The 22,807-nt window shown below is 35.2% G+C and overlaps 1 protein-coding gene across 1 annotated transcript in view; it reads left to right on the top strand.

Annotated features, from left to right (window-relative positions):
• The first annotated feature begins 1,216 nt into the window (after positions 1-1,216).
• SLC6A1 (solute carrier family 6 member 1) overlaps positions 1,217-22,807 on the top strand; it is a 64,532-nt gene continuing 42,941 nt past the window's right edge. The window contains exon 1 of the mRNA XM_081934905.1: positions 1,217-1,363. The gene's annotated coding sequence lies outside the window, so the exon portion shown is untranslated. The remainder of the gene's footprint in view (positions 1,364-22,807) is intronic.

The raw sequence follows: 22,807 nt of genomic DNA on the forward strand, positions 1-22,807 counted from the left end.
TGTGTCCATGTGTCACCAAATTCCTATAGCCCCTTGGATCAATACGTTGTACAGAAGAAACTCTACTTAGCACATCTGGTCTTCAGGATGTTTCTATGGTCTTGAGCCTGCAGGCTGTTACTTACATTGGTACTTGGTACTTGCTTTAAGAAAAAGCAAAAGATCAGTTCAACACAGTAGGATTCTTTTCTCCTTCCTCCTGTCTTGCAGCAAGGGATGGAAAAGAAATGGGGGACAAATCCATTTGGGGACAGCTACATTTCCCCCACCCATGGCTTTTCCTGACTTCTGCCCCCAAATTGGGTGAAGTTTAGATAAAACACATCAATGGTTATTTCCAACTCTTCTCTATTATTCCCTGTTTTGGGAACAAGGGAGAGAGTTAGATTGGATCCTTGGCAGCTGCTTCTGTGCCTCACTCACCCTCTGCTTCTAGACAGGGTGGCATATCAGACAGCAAGTGGTCAAAAGGGTTGGTCCACCACACCTCCACGAAGGGGAACCACACCTCCACCTTCACAAGGGGCCTCCAAGTTTGAGTGATTGAAAACTGTACCTCCCAGTCTCCCAACTTTTGCACCCTTTCTCTGTGAGTATTAGAGTGGAAAGAGCTTGGGCTTGGATGGGCCATAGGAAAAGGGGCAGAGTTGCCAAGAGAAGGGCAGGACAGAGCCCAAACAGTTCTGTCATCCACGCTCTTCTGAAGGAACACCATATCACGTAGCCAGCCCTATGGTTAGGTCATGGCCAGCCCCTCTTCTGCAGTCCTAGGGGGTTGGGTTTTCCTGCCTTTCGGCTGAAGTGGCAAAGCTCAGACGAGGAGATGCTCTGGGGAGTAGGTGGGAAACATCTGGAAGCTTTTTGCCTGGCGAGTATCTCCTCCCTGTTGTGTCTCCCCCCCCCCCCTTTGCAGAGGAAGGGAAAGGGAGAGCGGTTGAAGGTTTGGGTTCCTCCTCACCGGTCTTCTGCTTCCCTTCTAAAATAAAAGTGGCGGTATTGACTCCCCCGTTTTATTCCCCACTAGGTGTTGAACGTCACGCGCGGTCCAGTCCCTGGCTGTGGGAGGACATTGGCTGCTTCGGAAGAGGCGGAGTGGGGCGCGGAGCCACCGGGCAGGTGTGGGTCTCAGCCGGCGGGGGGCGGGGCTGCAGCTCTGGGCTCCTCCACGCGGGCTCCCGAGCGCCTTTGTGTCGAGGCTGAGGGAGAAGGAAGCGGAGCCGGGAGGCTAACAGCAGAGCAGCCACTGAGCAGCGGGCGCCGAGCTTTAAATGAACATTCATAACGCGCGCGGGGAACGGCGGCGCGGGCTGGCCGGGACCAAGCGCGTTTGGAGGCAGCGAGCGCGTCCTCTCGATTCCGGCAGGTAGGTCGGGCGCTGGAGCCCAAAGGGTGAGAAGAGAGAGCGGTGGGGGAAAGAGGAAGGTGCTCTAGGAAAGTGGTTCGGAGGAGCCAGGGGGCGCGTTTTTTGCAGGGAACGAGGCGGAGGAGAGCTGGAGACGGGACAGGGAGCGCTGAGCATCCCCGGGAGCATCCCCCAGGCTTTGTGGGGGGGAGGGGACAGAAGGGGAAGGGGGAGAGGGCAGGACGCCGAAAGAGTCGCCGAGGCATTGAAAGTTGACCCATGTAGGATCTCAGGGGAACAGAAAGGCAATTTCTCAAGAGCCGAATCTGAAATCCATCATCCGCTGCTTTTGTGGTGTTGATATTCCTTATTTCACTCTTTCGATTGCAGGAAGAGCCCTTCTGTCCTAGCCCTCTTCCTCGCAATTGCCCCCTTCTTCTCTTTGCATGAGACTTGCACACCAAGCCCCTTGTTTTTTTTTCCCTTTGGTTTTTTTAACCATACATACAATCGCTGTGCTGGCCAGTTTTTCAGCGGGCTGTCTGCGCGTGTGTTTGTATCTGTGTGTGTGTGTGCCTGCGTGCGTGCTTGTGTGTGTGTGAGAGAGAGAGAGAGAGTGAGTGTGCGCGCGGGAAGGGAAGGGAAAGGAAAGAGGCATGGTTTTGGGAGAGGAAAACGACCATTGGTTGAAGGTTGTGTATTCACATCCCCGGGGCATCTCGAACCTTGGAAAGATGGACAGGTAAAAAAAAATGGCAGAGATGCCGCTGTTAACAACACTGTTGCTAAAAAAGAAACAAGTGCCCGGCTATCACGCAGGGATCCCATTAATCTATGTCGCAGTAATTTCTACCTGTGGAATCTACCTGTTCTGCAAGGCATTAAGTACCCTGATTTGATGTGCAAAGGTTATGCCGGCAACAATATCTGATATTAAATCCTGAAAATCAGGATTTCGTGTTACTTGCTCTACAGCACAGATTTTCCTTGAATTTGTTAGAATATAACAAATTTCGGCTAAGGTTTCTGCAAATAAGCTAGCCATTGGTTTGCATGAAGGTTACTTAACTACTAGGAGGCTATTTAATTACGTCTAGGAGGCAAAGATTAAGAAGTGAACGTTAACAGGATAAACGACATTGATGCATATAAGATTTTTGTAAACAAAATGGAAAAAAAGTGATTTGAAAAAGAGCGGAGACATTTTTTAAAAAAATACTGTTTCTGGTGACACTTCTTTAGTTCATAGAAGCTAATATTTTGGACTGTGATTTTGCTTTGGCTGCTGTTGTTGCATTAAGAAGGATTGTTTGCCATAGGGAAACTGGAGGCATTATTGAGAGAAAACCCTGTTGTACACAAAGATTTGCCTTTTCTTTATGTTGATTGCTGCCTGCTTCTATTTTCTTTCCATTTACACTCTGTCATGTTGCCTTACACACAGTGGTATCAACAATGACATAATGCTTGGAAATTGCTTTGGTAATGAAAGTTATTGAACAAGCTTTTGCTCCCAAACCAGCAGATTCATTCTCCCCACTTCATTTAAAGGTAGAATTCTATCCATGAACTTTCACCATGTAACCTAACCTTAATTTTTCTGTGGATCAGTGAGTTGCAGAAATAATATTTAACCAAATACACATGATGCCTTTTGCCAGCAAAATTAATATACTAAATACAAGACTCCCCCTTTTATTTTCGTAGAAATTGCTCTTACTTGGGATTAAATGTAATTGAACTCAATGGGACTTACTTTGTTGTAAGCATAGAATAACATTGTATGTAAATTAAACTGTTTTAAAAGATTCTATTTAGGTTCCAATTATTCCATTTTCTGAACGCAAGTATTCTCATCAGATAAAGAAGCATTAATATAATCTTAACGTATACATTATATTTATGTGAAATGATATGTTAAAGATAATTTAATGACCTAATTAATCATCATAAAGCTGTCTGATAATTAGACAGCTTTCCATTCCATTACTATATATTTATTTATATATATTGTTTGGGATGAAGAAGTCAGTGAAAATGAAAGGATCCATGAGGCGATTTTAAACATTTTCTCTTAAATGGGATGTCAGGGATTTTAATATTAAACATGGTAATTCTGAAATTATAATAATAGCGAATGCTTTTTTTTCATTTAGTATAGTTAACAGTCATCAGTGATCCAAAATAATATATTTTTAAATAGAATTGAATGCACATACATAAGGATTTCAAATACTTTGATTACTTAAATGTGATATTATATACTGAACATGCCTTCCCTCTTAACAATGTTTGATAAAGTCTAATATATTATTAAAATTAATACACATATTCTCATTTCTATAGCAAAAAGTGTGCTCGGAATCTTCCCTAAGAATAAGCTCTATTAAAATCAGTGTGAGGTACTTGTACATTAAACTAAAAGTGTGCTGTCAGTGGATAAAACAATACAATACCTACAAATAAATTAGTATAAATGGGACGTGTAGACTTTTATTTATGGCATTTTAGCACATTATCATCTTTTATCCATGGTGATTAACATAAGAGTATATAAATTTTATTAAACACCTTAAAATTTACACCTGCAAAAAAATGAAGATATTTCAAATCCACATCTATTTTGAATTGGTGGGGGGGGGGACCTTGATAATGCATTTATAACTAGCTCATGATGTATTTCAGAGCCATAATTTCTGCTCATTTACTGTCTTGTGCTGCATTGGAATATATTTAAATATCAAGAACAGAAATGAGTGAACTTTAAAGAAAATGAGGACAGGAATAGATTGCGGGCATATAATCTATGCAATTTATATCCAGATAAAGAATGACAGTTGTTTTTCCCTGTGCAAATCAATCACTTTAGGGCAAATATACCCTAGAATTACTGTTTCAAGAGTCAAGTGAAATATAGTTGAGGCTTATTTTATAGGATGTTATAAAATGATCAAGACAAGTATTAACCCAGATTTTTTTAAAAAAATACTTTAAAAATCTGCTGATACCGGTAGTTATGATGTAAGAATGCATACGTTTTCCCCATTAAATTTACAGGATATCAACATATTTATCTCTAAATGGATCACATCAATAGCTCTTTATTAGATTTCTTTCTGGAACATTGTTCATATGTAAATGAATGTATACTCATATAGACATTTTGTGAGTAATTCTTTTGTTTACTTTTACTTTAGTGGATTTCATTATAGGCAAAACGAATTGCGGGAACTATTCTTGCTTCAAACTGTTAACCAATTTGTGTTTTAACTTAAATGTACAATGCAAACAAATATTTGCAATGTTATAACAAACTTTCATAAGGTATCTACTAGAATTGGAGATGGACCATGCATCTTTCTAAGTTCAGAAAGAAAGAATAAAGTACATCTTAATAATAAATTTATTCAGAACACAACCTTTTCCTACTGTTTTCTTCCTACTGCACATTGTTTGATCACAAAAGTAACGAATTACTAATTTTGAAGATGAACTTACACTATTTGTCCATTTAATTTATCAAATGTTCTGAAGTACATGCCCCTATTACTATAAAATTGTTTTTGCTTGGAAAGAATGCCTGGTGTATAGGATTAAAATTCTGAGAAATCACTGAAAAAGTAAACATACAGGAAGAGATTGTTTATTGTTCTCCTGATATGTTATTTGAGAAAAGTATATGAAATAACCTTTAAACATCAAATAACCAAATTAACCTCTAATTATGAGTGTAGTTTCATTTAAATTGTCAATTATCTACAATTAAATACATTGTCATATTGAGATAACAGTAGTATAGTGGTATAATGTGAAATATCAGGTTACTTAAACATGGTACCCATCCATGCATTCTGTTCTGGAGCAGAAAAGGGGAGATGACTAACTCATGACAAATAAATTTGTGTTGCTTCCTTTCATCTTTTTAGAGAGATCAAACTCTATTAGAAAGCTTGTTATTTACTGGAAATGTTTCTCCAGTTTGCTTCGGCCCATTATTTTTAAATGTAATTTTGCATATTTCACAGCAGTTTGCTCTTGAACTTCATAAAAATGATCAAGAAAAGTGCAATACAAGTGCAATTAAACATGATTATAAATGCCAATTTTTCAGTTGGGATGAAAAATGGTATATATGAGAGGATGGAGCTACAGGGCTCCTCCCACAAGCAGCAACAACAAATAGGATGTCTCTATACTAAAGAAATGACATAACACGAAGACCATAAACATCTTCTTCAGCATGTTACTTCCAATTTATCTGAGTTCATCCAATTTATCTGGACCATGGTTGGAGTAAGGTTTTTATATAGAAGCAGGATGACAGCAGTGCAAAGAAACTATATGACAAAACAGTTCTGCATTTCAGAACAGACTGAAAAATAATAATTTTACAGCAATGTATTTTGCACAATGGTACAATAATTTAGTTTGTATGTCATGTTTTAAAATAGTTGCATTTGATCTACATATTTTAAAAACACAGAATATGTGAGATGATGATTTATGATTTTTGGACTTAAATACATTGGTAAGACTTTGATTTTTGAAATTTAAATCTGAAATTCTGCACATGCTTGCAATTGAGAATGTCTTAAATGGAACTGAAAGAACTTACTTTTGAATAAACATTTATAAACTTACAGTTACATAGATTTGGTATCGCTATTGTTTATGGGCTATAAGATAAAAAGACTGGATTTCACAATTAACGTAGGTAAATAATTCAAATAATATATTGTTCTTTAAATCACATTGTTTATCAATTCATCCTTTTACTTTAAACAAATTTCCCCAGTTTGAAGAATCTCATCTTGAATGAAGTTATTGAAATCAATATTAACATATTCTTCCTTGATGTAAACATAAAACAGAATAAAGCATTTAGAAAACTGCTCAAATTGTAATTTGCTACTATTATCTAAGAAGAAAAACACTGAATAGCTTTAACCCATACATTATTTCACACCTGACAGTAAATGTAAACTCTGTCAGATTGATGTATTAAGCTCATATATTCAAAAAATTCCTAAAGCAAGTATATAGATCAAATAATATGGTATAAAGCACAATTATTTAAGACCAAACTAATATGTAATTAGAAACTTATTTCACAATTTTCCTGGGCTTTTAACTCAGTTACAAAATTCTATCAGTAGTGTCATTTTTTTACTGTCTACATATTATGAAAATGCAAGATGGAAATCTGGATTTTAATTGTGGGGTAAATTCATGCTTTTCAGGAAAACACCAATGATGTCACCATATTTCATTGACATAGTATTTTTGTTAAAGAAATTGCCATAGCATTTATTAGGAGAAGAATAATTCTGATTAGAATGATGGTTAATTCATCCATCTGAACAGGAGATTTTTGCTTGGCAAATGATAATAAAAGATGTAATTGGGGCAGCATTCAAAAGTAAAGGTCATTGCTAAAAACAAACAATGAAATAACGATGTTTTGTGCCAATATGATATTCTGTAGATGGCAGCCAAAGTTAATTGTAAAGGGTACCTTTACAAATACTCTAAGAAGGACGTGCATTTTCTTTTATATTTACAAGAATATTTTTAGCCAACACAATGGTATTGAAATCTAAAAGGAAAATTTTCAGACTTCCTTAATTTCTTTTTAAAAAAAATACTTAAGCTCTTGCATAGTGTTATAAAGGCAAGGAAATTGTATCTGATTTTATGTTAGTTTTGAAGGCTTAATGTCAAAATAGCATTACAAAATAAAATTAATAGATCAGCTAAATTTTGGATTCATGTTTTCTATGTCAGAATTTATTAAACCAAATAGTATTTTTCATTTTGAGATATTGTTTTTCTGTTGAACAAAATCAAGTACAAATTAGAATTTTAAAGTGTTTTTGAAACATCCGTACAAATAAAATATTCATATTTTAAAATAATTAACTGCTACATAAGTAAAATCACAATGAGACTTAGAATTGCCTTGCTTATGAGAATGTGATAAATTCAGTTCTATTTTCCTAACTCAAGCGTTTATATTTAATATAAGGATTTAAATGGTCCATTATTTTGGATAAGGATTTAAATTACCACTATTAATAAGTGGTGTTGTAATGCTCAATTTGACAGGTTCATCCATAACATTGTTATATAATTTATAGCATAAATCATGCATTAGAAAGATCAAGTGCTGTCAATAGCATCATTTAATGTTAGAAATACTAAACCCATGAACTTAAAATTCATGTTTGTTATGAATTTCTAAAATTTATCAATATACACATCTTATCACATAGAATGCAGCTGACCTCTCTGTTTTTATTTTATCTAGGGGAAATGTGCAGGATACTCTATTTCAGTGGTTCTCAACTTTCCTAATGCCGCGACTCTTTAATACAGTTCCTCATGTTGTGGTGACCCCCAACCATAAAATTGGTGTCTCGGTTTCTAAGACCATCGAAAATATGTGTTTTCCTATGGTCTTAGGTTAGGATCGTTTCACCCCCAAAGGGGTCCCAACCCACAGATTGAGAACCACTGCTCTATTTAGATTTGAGACAATTTAAGATCTCCCCAGATTTTTCAGTTGTGAATAGACCCCTCTGACATTTACCAAGAGCATCCATTAGAAGAAATGAGAAGATTGTAGTCTTCTCTTCCCCCTCCTCTTCATCCCCACTTCCTTACGTTTTAAAAAACCTCTTACATGGGAGGGGAGGGGATTCATAATCAGTGTGACTTGGTGTGGTAACTGAATTAATTTCCCAATGACTGATGGTCCCAATGTAATTTAATTAATTTTCTCCAATTAAAATATTTCAAAGTCTGCTTCCTATTCTGCTTAACATGTGTATTGTTTATATTTTGTTGTTAATTGTTACAACCCATTTTATCATTGGACCCATAAAAAGCATTTTTATTTGTATTCTAATATGAGACAATCTCAGAAAAGGAGATTTTTTTAAAAAAAAATTATGCTCCTGTGGAGTATAAAATGGAATAAACATCTTTATGTTGATTTGATTGTTGTGTTTATTTGTATTATAAATCTCATGAGGCAGTGGGGAATATGCAAATATCTACAATACTCCTTGTACATATAGTTAATTATGTGTTATACAAATTTCATTATTAAGAAGACCACCTATTATAAAGATAAAATAGTTAAGGTTAGCTTTGGCTATGAAAGCAAATTAGCTTTTATCTAATTATATCAATTGCAATTATATCTTTGCATCCCCTGTTTTTGCCAAAATCAGTTCTGGGAGATTTAAGCAATCTCTGGAGCAGAGCTGGAATTATTTGGTGAGATGTAGTAAGGAAGAAAGGAAGTGGAATACCAGTTGCGCAACAAGAAGCCTACTTTCATGGTACTGAATAGAAATAATTGTTTATTCTTCTCTAAAACAATTCCAATTGTAGATTTTTTTTCTCTGTAACAATTTAAGATGATACAATAGTACAATGTTGTTATTTTTGGACTCTTCAGATGATTGTCATTAACCACATTTGAATCCCCTAATTCAAATTTAAAAAGCTGTTACTTTCTAATTATTTTTCAGATTTATACTTTTATAAAAATGAATGCTTTGATTGCTGCTAAACATATAAGATGATTTTAAAAATTCAATCTACGAGCTCTCTTCCATTATGTTTTCAATGCTATTCAAAGAAAGTACAGTAGATTTTTGAGCTGGTTCATTCAGTTCATTTAGTTCATTCAAATACATTTTGTTGAAGGACTGTTAAAAGAGATGCATTCCTTTGCCCAAGATATAGCTAAACATAATAAAGTTTGAAGTGAGCCAAAAGGTCATTCAGTAATAAATGAAAATATGGAGTTTAAAATTCCTTTTCTCAAGAAATAATCTTTTTCTAGGAAAAAAAGATGAATGAAAAGTACTCTACATACTCTGTATTTTACATATTTTACTTCCATCTTAGAAATTGGAGTAATAGTATATTTTAAAGTGCAAAATTATGTGGCAGGGGTTTATATCTCATTCAATAACATTGCCTTCAAATATACAAAGTAAAATCTCCTGCAAATCAAACATATTTCCTAGTGATTCATGATCATAGCCCTGTGGCCCTAAACATAAACATTTATTTATGTCTATGTTATGTTAAAAAAAACCACACAAACATAGTATTGCTAATTTGTGAAACCAAGTTAACTATAACATCCCTACTAAGAGTAATGACTAATAGAAAAAATAGTTTAGGATACAAGAAGCAGGCAGTGATTTCACTTCGTCAGTCCATTGCATTTAATTGTAATTACTTTTATTATTATTTTACAAACAAGCTTCTAGTGTTTTTCAGAAGTAAAACTTTACTGGTCCATATAATTTAATACTATGTTATTACTAATGTCTTTATCTTGTTTCATTAAGTATCATCTGATATGGAAAATAAAATATTGGTTACTCAGCAATAATACATTTATAATGACCAATGGGATATTCCTTAATGTTTCCTTCCCCTGAGTCTCTTGATTGTTTTGGAAACTATTAAGTTAAATTATTGTTAAAGAGCTCCATGTGAATATTGCATATGAAATGGAATGACTTTTAAAGCATAATATTTAATAACCAATGATAAATTATGATATCAATACTTTTCAATGATCCTGGGAATTCTTTAAAAGACTCTGCTATCAGGTGAAATATGTATAAATATGTTTAACCTTATAGCTAATAAAGTTTGAGGTATTTGAAATACCAGATCGCAAAATTCATATATTGCATATTTTCATAAGTCAGAGACTTTTCTCTCCAGATTAATCACAAATTAATTGTTGCATTCCCATTGTTTATCTGTGTTCCTTTGTTCCATACAAAATGTTCAATGGTGTGTTAAAGAGGATTTTATAAAAGCTTTGTGGGAGATGTGTTCCCTGACAGTGTATAGCACTCCTTCACTGGGCAACCTTGCCTAATTTAGCTATACTGCTGAGTTTATCTCTTTTCCATATGTCAAAGTCCCTTCGGGGAGAGGGGGCGGTCTATAAATCTAATAAAACTTAAACTTAACTTAAAAAGGATAAATATAAGTGTAATTATAATGTTGGAATTTATAGTTCCAGGAATGGAAGATCAAAATTTCACTCATTTTTTTCTTCTTAATCTCCCCTCCTCCCCCCTCCCCCCCCAAAAAAAACAGAAAATAAAAGTTTCCAAGGAAGGGTCAAAATGCTTTATTGGATAATGTTCACATTTTGGACAAAAACTTTTGCCCCGGACACTATAAACAAAATCATATGAATAAACTTCATATGAAAGATTACGTTTATTTAAAAAATGGGGGGGGGATCTTATGACCTCATCTTGTATCACTTTATCCCCACCATTTCTTTTACATAATGCCTCATGAATGCCTAAACATCTTTGCTATTACTCCAATTTCTAAGATGGAAGTAAAATAAAACTACATAAAATAGAGTACAACTATTACCTATATTTACTAACTTAACTATGTCATTTAACTATCACTTAGCTTCTAAATTTAGAAGCGAAATATAAATGTATGTAAATATATGTATGTACGTATGTGTGAACAAAATGGTGAGGTCTCAGTATTTTGTTCAGCCAGATGAATTGGTGTTTTGTAATTAACAGTGGCTCCTTTTTGTATAACTGTCCATTTAGTCTGGTTAACTAAATAGTAAAGATAAAGAAATGGAGATGTTTCCAGTTTCTTCATGAGTCTTAATCAGATCCCCATTCAGCAGTGATCTGTGACAAAATGAAAAGGGTATATGAAGAAGAAGTACATGTTTACATAACTAAATTTTTCATATTAAAGCTTTCAAAAAAAATTGAGACATTCATGAACCCCATTCTTAATGTTGATTGAAGCCCAGGAAAAAAAACCTCTTAAGTGACAATAATTTTAAAAAATGGTGAAGCTATAAAGTGAAAAATGAAGTAGAAGTCATATTTTCAAAGAATCAAGCTCAACCTCAGTATCATATGGAGAAGGGGGGAGGGGGAGGAATTGTTCCATTAATATAGAGGCTTCTACAATGCCATTCATTAGATAGGTGGATTTTTCAGGCAGCAAAATTGGATATCATAGTAAGGCAACTAATGGTTGGGTTATTTTATTATGTTTTTGATTCTAGTCATAGAAAAAGGTCTTTTGCAAGTTTTGTCTTATAAACCAAAGTAATCTGGATAGCTTTACATATAATGTATCATGATTATTTGACCAACATTTCTTGGGCCATTCTTATAGTCATATAAATGACACACTTCACATTTTTGAGTTGAAATATGAAAACTGGTATAGTTTATAGTTTATACTCTATATATTATACTCTATATATAAAAGGATTTTTGTCACATGCTTTGCATTATATTTATTTTGACTGAATTATTTTAGTAAACTTGGTATACTATGCATTTTGTTTAATTTCTTGCTTACAACAGTGGTTGTAAAGTTGAGACAAGAAAGGCTATATTTTACATAAAATCCATCTGGGAGCTGAAGACCTACAACTCTTACTTATTGTTAGGTTTGTATCCTGTCTTTTCTCCCTGAAGTGAAGGTAGTGTATATAACACTTCCTCCTGCTATCTTATACTGCTACAACAGTATAGGGTAAGTTGGGCTGATAGACAATGATTGTCCTTTCAGTAGGTATGGGTTGACTTGAATTTGGGTGATCCAAGTCATAGTTCAATATCTTAAAACTATATTGTTTCCTGTCTTATTATCAGGCTTTATCAAATTCTCATGTAAGATTAGAATGCTACATAGTTACTGAAGTTTTTCTTATAGTAAAATTTGAAGAGTTAGTTAGAGGCAGTATTACTTCCTAATTGCTTCCCTAAGGATTTACAGAATGGTCAGGCAAATGTTTTAGGAGGATAAAGCAGTTGGCACTTATTAAACCTCCACTCATTTTTAAACCCATTCCTAAGCTTTAGGAATGCTCCATTTGTGAAATATACCCCTTGAGTGCTTCTGACTATTTGGGTGGAAACTCTTCAACTTGTTGAAGACTAACCTCAGCAGTTGGTTCACTCCTTTGCAAAAGACCAACTCAGCCAATGTTTATTATGCATGATCATTTCTAACAATGACTCAGTCTTGGAGAGATTCTTAAAATCCATTTAGAATTAAATTGACCTACACACAGAACAGGATTAGATTAAATGTAGTATGCCCTAGGTCACTCTGTGTTTAAAACTTCTACAATTGACTAAGAGATTTTTTTTCTTTGAAAAGTAAGTTTGAAAAGTAGACCTGTCCAACTCTGCTATGTGTTCTTCCACAAGTCATGTTCAGGACAGCAGCTGTTATATATGGAAGCCTAAGCTAATACATTTAGAACAAAAACATCCATTATTTGGGTCTCCCCTAACACTGAATATCCTTCAAATGTTAGGATAGATGTAGCTCAGAAATAAATAGATAATTTATCATGGGTGCTTGAAAACAGGAAATAATAAATTGAACTTCTTGTTTTGGCTAAAAACCCATTGGGTGGTAATTAAAAGGAACTCTATATTCTAAAAACTTAAAAATGAGGCTCTTTTACTGCTGTCATATATAAATGCCTAGACGTATCAGAAGGAAATGGGCACTTATTAGTCAATAATGTTTCCCCCAAATATCAAGAGTTTTATGCCATTATGTAAGGCATACTCAGAGAGAATTGTAATGACTTCCATTTTCATAATAGCAGCATGAACTTTCAAAATTTCAGAGAAAGCATTACAAGGTAGGAACTGTCATTTAAAACCTATAATTTTATGAATGCATTCATCATTTGATGACTAGACTGGTGGCTAATTAATTTTTCACTGCAATAGATACGCAATGAGATTTTGCCCTTAAGATAATTATGAAGCAAATATGGCTGCCCTGTTCAATATCCTATTTGAATGATTATTCTTTGCAGAAACCTGAAAATCTGTGGTAAATCATCATTACATTTCTTTGGATTAATGGTTACATAAATTGCTTCTTTCTAGCTGATGTTAGTTTACAAGACTGCCATTGGCGTAAAAGATTCCCTTTATTTCTGTAAAATATTTCAAAAATAAGATTTCTCACCAACATTTTTAGAATGTTCCTGTCATCTGAACTTAAGGGTTATTAGCAAAAACCAGCTCAGGGTGATGGTGTGGACACCGAAAGCCTTAAAGCTTCTAATAGCCATAATAATAGAGCTGGGTGAAGGATACTGGTTGCCTTGGCAACGATGCACGTGCTACACAAGATAATGTAACTGCTCTTGTGCAGAGATCCGCACTGCATTGCGATTTCAGAGTTTTCTGCCATTTTGCATTTTATCCTCCAGCCTAGAATTCTGAAAAGGCAAATTATGTAGATAGCTAAACAAATGGATTCCTTTGATTAAAAACAAGATGCAAGGTATAACGATTATATGTTTGTATATTTGAAAATCAAGGCGTAATTCATACACTTGAATCGCCATCCATTTATAGGGTTGTGAATAGTTCTTTCCTTTTCACCGGAACACCAGCAGTTCAGTATGGCAAAATATGCTTTTAATATACCCCCAGTATTAGAATTGTATTTAAAAAGAAAGAAGGGGTTTTGCCAAAATAGATAAAATGTTAAGTGTGCATGGACAATCAGTCTATATGTGGTCGATAGATTTCCTGGATTGCAGGTCCCTGATTCCTATAAAAAAGATCATAATGGTCTATGTGAATCCAATTTATATATGCATTTTAAGTCAAATACTACCAGGGACTTAACTAAGGATATAATCTCTGAATTAGTAACTTTAAAAAAAAAATTAAAGCATCATGCTTTGAATTCTTTTTTTAATTTGTCTCAGCTAAGACATTTCATAGATTCTTATGTCAGCCATTTTACAAGTGTAAATATTTTGCATTTATATATACAGTATAAAATACCATAAATATTCATTTTTAACAAACCAGTTCTTCATAGTCTTTATGCCAATAGGACATTTGGGCTGTAGAACGAATTAAATGATAATGAAACTTACAAGTTTACTTATGACTATTAATAGCAATATTAAAGTTCTGGATTTAGTGGTGACCCAGCAACTTTTCTGTGCTAGAATGCATGTTTTATCTAACCATTCACCATAGACTTAAAACAAAGCTGAAGTAGAACCCGTTTTTTTTTTATTTCTGCAATTAAAGAAGCCAGGTATTAAAGCTGCTATTTGAAGTACAAGAAATTAAAATTCAGAATAAAATTAGACTATTAACAAACAAAATTTCACTTGAATACACAGAAGTTTGTATATCTACAATTTAAATGTGATTCATTTACAAATAACTAATTTGATTCTTCCAAAGTTTTTATGATTAATCTGAGAAATTAAGCACTAGTTTTCCCTTAACCAATTTTGTACTTATAGGTTCCATAATATTTATTAAACCTGGTCCAACCAGTTTTTTTTTTCATTACTATTTTGGTGCCCAAATGGCCAAGCAAAGGGAGCAAGCTGCAAACTGAATAGTAAAGCAATTCACTTTCCAATAAATCTTTTCACAGATTTAATTTATAGCCCTTAATTCATGATTCTTAGGTGCAAATAATATTTTCCATAATTCAGAAGGAGACCAGTGATTTAGATTATGTCTTCACCAGGTGAAAAGTAAAGATTAGTTGGAGCAAAGGATTTATGCTAAATTAGTTAAATGTCACTCCCATTGAAATTTAAGTTGAACTTAAAGCTATCATACCTAGGAGGGTAGAGACCAATTGTACACTGTGATATCACATTTCCCCATATAAAGTTATATGTGGCAGAGCGACGTAAGTACAAAAGGGAAGACCTTGCATTATGTTAGAATCCAAGCTTTATTTTTGCATCATTGTGGCTAGCCATGGCAAAAGCATGATTAACTTTGATTCCAAAGACAACTGACTTATTTAACATAATATGTCTATGTGTGTGTGTGTGTGTGTGTGTCATTGCATTCAGGTGAGCTTTATAATATAAAGGAAGAAAGAAAGCTCGTCTGCTGCTTACTTCATTCTTCTGCCTCAGAATAGTCTGATCACACCAACTTATCTTTGCCCAAATTCTAGGCCAATGGTACACATCCAAGTAAAGTCCTGGAACACAGCCAGCTGCTTTTTTTAAATTTTCAACCTAGAAATATTCTTGGAAATAAAGGTAATTGTAAGGACTAGCATTCTGTTTTGCAATTTGGCAGTGTTCTTTAAAAGAAAAAAAACGAATAAAAGGGGGGGGGGGAATTCAGTGAGATGGGCCAGAATGCTTCATGGATGCCAAGGGAGTTGTCCATAGATTGGTGCATCATGCGCTTGCACTGTGAATTCTGAGTTCTGTTTTCTTCCAGCCTTAGGTTCATGTTCATCTGCTCTGAATGTTCCCAAAAACCAACTTACCTTGCATGCTTTTCAGTTCAATTTCCATGTACGTCCACTTTTTGATCCATAAATAAAGGACAAGAGTTGGAAAGAGTAAGATGGGAATAAAACTTCACAGAGGAAGTGTTACACTCTTACAATGCACCTGTTTATCCCCATTCTGTTCTGAGGTCTATGGTTTCCCAGGCAGCTGCTGGTTAAGTAGGAAGTAGGAAACAGGCCCCTGTGTAACTCACAGCATGCTATCTGAGGCATTACGAACCAAAATGTGGGTGATAAAAGAATTACTTGCCAGTGCTAGTTCTTAAGAGAAGGAAACAGCTTACAATGTAGATAGCTCTCATATATGGGAATCTGTGCTTTTAATTATAAAAAAAATCAAGAAAGGTATTTTCATTACATCCAGAAGTATCATCTATAACACTGTTTTGTATTGCATTGCATTTAGGAGATTTTCTTTGAGAAAATGAGTTCCTTTACTATAGAAATTGATAAAGAATAGTTTCTGCCATTATCTCTTGCACAGCTATTTTACTTCAGTTATTAATTTCTAGTTATAAGAATACAGGTTTCATATACAGATAAGTCCTAGATTTAAAACAATTCATTAAAATGAATTTGGATGCTTGACAACTGACTCACATTTATGATGGATGCAGTCTCGTCTGGTCATGTGATCTCCTTTTGCAACCTTCTGACAAGCAAAGTCAATGGGGAAGCCAGATTCACTTAACAACTGTGTGCTAACTTAACAAGTGCAATGATTCACTTAACAACTGTGGCTAAAAAAACTCGTAAAATAGGGCAAAACTAACAAATTTCTCACTTAGCAACATAAATTTTGGGCTTAATTTGGTGGTGAATCAAGGACTACCTGTATTCTTCCCTACCTTAACCTTTTTATCTCATGCTTAAATTTTCTTGAAGCTGTTTGGAAAAGATCTAGTTAATTTAACAGCTAATACAACTAGTTTATATTTTAACTTGCTTTTTTGCACCCAGGTGAATTTTGTAGTGCTGAGTAGCTTACCAGGCAGCATTTTTACATTAGTCTTTTTCTCACTATTGCAAGTATTTCCCTAACTCTGCCAAGCTTTTGACTTAAAATAAATTAACTTTTCTTCTCATAAAACAAATATTTGGAGTTCTGCCAGCCCAAAACATCATGCAGGTATTGGATTCCAATTTCTGTAAGTGGATGGTCTTTTTACTATTTTACAAGAGAAAATTATCAAATCAAGACAAGACACTAGAAATTCTTACTACTAAGGTGACAGCAATTACATAATGATATATAAAATCACTAGCTTTCTCAGGCAACTGGTATTACTATTTTTCCTCCAACAGGTATTTAAGGCACCAGCTGCAAGTTGAAATTAATGCAAATGTTTTCCTATGAATCATGTTATTAAACTTTGGTGTGTTGCTCAGAATCCTTTTTATTGGAATGGGATATTTTTAAAAAAAATTCAGAAAAGACACCAAAGGTATATAATTGCACATTATTATGTTTTTTTAATTAATAGAAGTAAACTACTACTAATAGTATGTGTATGTGCATGTATACACACACACACAGACACACACACACGTATGTATGCACGCGCGCACACACACACACACATACACATGTACGTGTGTCTGTGTGTCTATAATAGTAAATATTATATTCACACCTATGCTATTATACAAACATGTCATAGCTGAGAACTGACCTCTCCAATTAGTAGTAAGGGTACATAATAGAGAATAGTCTCATACATGCAATTAGGCCTGTATTTGTTTTTGTTTTAATCAATTGTACCAATATTTTATTTTATTTGTTTACGAATCCAATTTATATAGCCATCTATCTCACCAAAAGTGGGACAGCGTACCATAATATTCAGAGTAGTTTATAATTTTAGAGTATATATAGCACTGTACGTTTCTTTCTATCTGAAAATGGTGCAAACTATTCTCAGCAAATTATGGGAAGAATTTTTTTCCCAGGGGAAAAAAATTCAGGGGGGGGGGGGAGATCAAGTGGGAGCTGCAAGGAAATATCCTTTCTCATATTTCTACTTATACCTATATCTTTTATTTAAGGGTCATAGGGAAGCTGAAAGCACATTCAGCAGTAGGTTAGCTCTCAAGGTCACAATGTCACAATTTCTTGCAGGTTCTGAACAGGTCTATGAAAATGCATATAATGTTTCCTTTCTCAAGAGGAAGATACAATTTCTGAAGAGGAAGATACAATTGTGCCAAGGCTGCTATAATCATAATCACGTGAAGAATCAAGATCACGTGAAGTGTTAATACCACTTTATAATGCCTTGGTAAGGCCACACTTGGAATACTGCATTAAGTTTTGGTCACCACGATGTAGAAAAGATGTGGAGACTCTAGAAAGAGTGCAGAGAAGAGCAACAAAGATGATTAGGGGACTGGAGACTAAAACATATGAAGAACCGTTGCAGGAACTGGGTATGTTTAGCTTAAGAGAAAGAAGAACTAGGGGAGACATGATAGCAGTGTTCCAATATCTCAGGGGTTGCCACAAAGAAGAGGGAGTCAAACTATTCTCCAAGGCACCTGAGGGTAGAACAAGAAGCAATGGGTGGAAACTAATCAAGGAGAGAAGCAACTTAGAACTGAGGAGAAATTTCCTGACAGTTAGAACAATTAATCAGTGGAACAGCTAGCCTCCAGAAGTTGTGAATGCCCCAACACTGGAAGTCTTTAAGAAGATGTTGGATAGCCATCTGTCTGAAATGGTATAGGGTTTCCTGCCTAGGCAGGGGGTTGGATTAGAAGACCTCCAAGGTCCCTTCCAACTCTACTATTGTATATTATTGTATAATAGCAATCCTACCAGGTTAGAAATCAGCTATATCCAAGAGTATTATAAGCACACACACCTGATTTTTTTCAGGGCGTTTACTGCAGCGTTAGCTATCATTCTGGCAGACATGTGGTGTCCTCTGCTACTTGCTGCTGATAATATTGTTGGTTATCATGATGAAATTGAGGGTATCAATCACACAACACATGTTTCTATACCATCAGAGCACCCGCGCGGGATACCTTTTCCCTCTGCTGCCCTCCTCACTTCTCCACTATCCTTCTCCTGGTAAAGTATGGAAGACTGCTAGCATATCCATTTCAAACAGGTAACCCAATCTTGGGACAGCTTATTAAATGACTAAAACTACCTCTGTTTTTTTCTGAGATGTCAACATTCACAGTTAAAATCATATGATACAATTATTATATTTTAAGTAAATTGCATAGCCTTGCAAAGCTTTGGAAGAAGGTTTTTGAGAGACCTGCATCATTAAACAATAGGACGGACGAAAAGCTTTCAAGAGATGTGCAGTGTTTTCCATAATTTGGACAATAATCTAAGAGTGTTTTTAAAGATTTTTGAAACCGTGGTTTGGTACATAATTTTCCCTTTGGCAATAGCTCTTTTAATGAATGCTTGAAGCTTTCAGAATAACCCATTACATGGTTTCCAAGTCTACATCAGAAATTATTACACTTGGAAATGTGTGGTTTAGTTTGAGTTTAGGTTTTTATACACAGATTTTTAAGTATTGCATTTTGCTAGAGAATGATCGGGCAGAGAAAGCATTACATCTTCCTTTAGTAATTTTTGAATGTTCTTGAGTTTATATTGGATAATTCCTTCTGGTTCCTTGTAGCTGTGTTGTACCATAATCTTGAATCTTAGCCATCTTAAAATATGTTACTACTTTCTGGGGCCTAACCTATTAATTTTCAACAAAAATGCTGCAGGAGTTATTAAATACCAGCAGAATTGTTTAAGATCTGCCAATAAGTTTGAATCATCAATGCTCTCTTGAAATTGCATTGACCACTGGTTGGCAGTGGAGCAATGACTGGATTTTATTGCTACAAATCAGAGGGTAGATCTACTGATTAGCAAAACAAAATAAAACATTATCATTTAAATTTGCTAAAAGATCATCTACACTCCAAAATAAATAAGTGCCCATTAATGTTACTGTAAAATTGTTTTGAGCTAAGGTGTCAATATATATAAGTACAATAAGCCCTTGAATATTGGTTCTTTACTTTTTAAGTGAAAGTAAAATTGACTACTTAGCGTTGCATCTAATGCTAAAGAAAGCTTTATCTGCTTATTCTAAGTGATATGTACTAAGGCCAAGATATTTAACAAAAATAACCACTTATTAGCCAAGGAGAAGCTGTCTTTAAACTACAATGAAGCTTTTAAAATTTAGTTTCAATGCAAACCAATAACAATTTGTCTAAAAAAGGAAACTGTAGCACTAGGGTAATCACAGGTTTGAGAACCAGAAGAATACAATTCACATTCAGAATGGAGAATAGCATTTTGAAAGCTGATTATATGTTTTATGCACAGACGTTTCCTTCCAATAAATGGATCTATAGAGGATGAGCAAAGGAAAGTCATTCCATTCTAACCAAAAGCTGGAATCAATCAAGGAAATGTGATTGCTGCAGCGTGAATTTGTCTGATATGCAGAGATGCTGGTATGCAAAGCATTGTTTATCATCCCTGTTTATGAAAAATTCAGGTATTGCAGAAGTGCCCCCCCCCCCAATCTGCTCAATTGCAGTTGCTAAGCTCTTCAGTTATCTTATTTTATTTTGGTAGAACAAAAGGGAAGCTGGGGAAGAAAAAAGAAATTAGCATCCTTTTCTAGCGACTTATCCTTTCACTAAATTGCACTGTAATTGTAATTGAACAGCTCCTGATATCCAGTTCTCTGTGATTAGATGATTGATCCCTCAGTCACTCCATTCCATTGCCCCCCTTCCTTTCTCTGCACTCTTGAGTTTTTAAAGGAAAGGAAGTAAAAATAGCTGGTTCTCCTGGTTTTCTGAAGACTGTTTCTGCTTTTCTGCAGAATTGCAAGGCTTATATTATTCTCTGTTCATGACAATAGGAAGTCACACCTGCCTTTAACTTTTACTTCTTATGCATTGAATTCTTCCAAAGAACCTAGAGTGTCTTATTGTATCAGCATAGTCTCCCTCAGTCTCCCAAATACAGCCCAGTAATACAAAGAAATCCCACAGAGTAGGAACACGCTCACAGGACAAGGTCCAGGGCCTACAAGTCCAATCCACAAGGCAAGAGCAGTCCTCAGGACAAGAAACAGGTCCCAAGCAAGAAGCAGTTCCAAAGGCACAGTGAAGAAACAAGCAAGAAGCAGTTCCAAAGGTACAAGAAGGAAGAAACTGTTAACTGTAGTCCACAAGAGCAGGGCTAGGTCCAAACAAAAGATGAAGACCAATCTTCCAAGTGAGGCAAGGTAAACAGCAACAACCACAAGTCACAGGCAGATCTCCATCAGGTCAACCACCTCCCCCAATGGCAGCATCATCCTCAGCCCCTAGCATGTCTTCCCTGTTGGACAACCGCAGTTCCAATTCCTCCTCCTCCAAACTGGGCTCTGATGGGGCCATGACCCTCTTATTTGCTGGCATTAAAGGTATTGTTGTAGTATATAATCTATTCCAAGAAAAACTGCATTTTGCAAGTGACTGATAGTGATTTTGTCAAAGCCAATGGTGTTCAAGTGATGCTCCAGATGTTTTGGGATTGCTTCCAAGGAATCTACAACTATTGGCACAAGTGTAATATAGTTCTGAAGGGTATAAAAAAGAGGCATCCTCAGATTGCCCACCATAACTGAAGAGAGGTATGAATCACTGTCCATTCACACATGCTCAGACAGTGTAAAAGCAAAACAAGCACAACCTTTCAGAGGCTCCTGCTCACATCTGTTATCATTATTATTGCTCTTCAAGATTTCATTCACAGAGTCAATGGATGAAAACATTGGCAAGTAATGGAGGTGAACAACCTTTTCTTTATGGGTAATTGCAAATCTAATTTTCACAATGCCATCCCAAAGAAGAAGATGCTGAGGAAGCAGCAGGAGCTGCAGCAGCTAATTCTGCTGCTTGCCAATCAGTGGGTGGACTGGTAATAGAGTAAACTATGTCACCAGTGGTGAGTGAGATTGTCATGGCCCTTCTGGGATGCTGGGGATCTTGATGGCTGACCCGCAATGCTGACTCCTGATGCTGGGCTTGAACCTCCATGGAGCTCTTAAAACTTTTTATTTATCCTGTTTTAACTAGAAACTCGAGAAATAAAGGTGTCTCTCAAGATAAGAAAAACATTTTATATTTGATGTGAAATCTAAAGAGAATTACAAGCTAGAAGAAATGGGACAAGTATCTAGCACTGAAAAAATTATTCCCCATGTATTGATTCTTTTAGGTAACAAATGGCATACACAACACATGTAGAGATATAAATCTATGGAAATGGAAATAAATTACAATTTTTATGGACTACTGTGCCTCACTTGATCAATGTCTGTCAATTTATTTTATCTAGAATGGCAGTTGATTATTTTGATATTTGTATTCTATCTTATTTCAGGCAGTTTTATACCAGAGGCATGCTGATAAATATCCAGGTATTCTTGAAAATAGGACTGTATTCTTCGTTTCAGTTTGTTAATGGTATTAGAACCAAATTAGGAAATATTGACTTTCAATTTGGTCAATTTTGTTTGATTCTTGGGGACTCCCTTCAGTTTTCTTGGCAAGTTTTTCAGAAATGATTTGCCATTGCAAACCTGAAGGCTGAGGAAAAGTGATTAATCCAAAATGGCACAGCTGACCTTGTGCCTAAAGTGGGGTTAGAACTCATGGTCTCCCCATTTGTAGTCTTTTGCCTTAACTATTACACTTAACTGGCTCTCACTTGATAAGTTTACTTTTACTGCTATTTAGATTTCACAACTTCTTTACTGGCATTGGGACTTGTATTATATAGTATTTGAATGAAAAATAATAGTTTATCAAAGGTATAGCATTTAATTAATGGTCACGAAATTCAGCCAATGTTGCATTTATTGAAATCAGAATACAGTATATACCATCTTAGGAAACTTAAAATGCAGAGTTTGAATATGGTTATATTTAAGATTTGAACTAATACTAGGTAACTCTAGAGACATCTATTCCTTCTAAGGACAGAGGCTGCATCATGATTTATTCATTCACTAGTTATTTCTAGAGTGTTTCATTAGATATCTGACAGATTAATTGGAT

The sequence above is a fragment of the Natrix helvetica genome (assembly GCF_964273705.1).
Source record: "Natrix helvetica genome assembly, chromosome: 1".
Taxonomy (NCBI): domain Eukaryota; kingdom Metazoa; phylum Chordata; class Lepidosauria; order Squamata; family Natricidae; genus Natrix; species Natrix helvetica.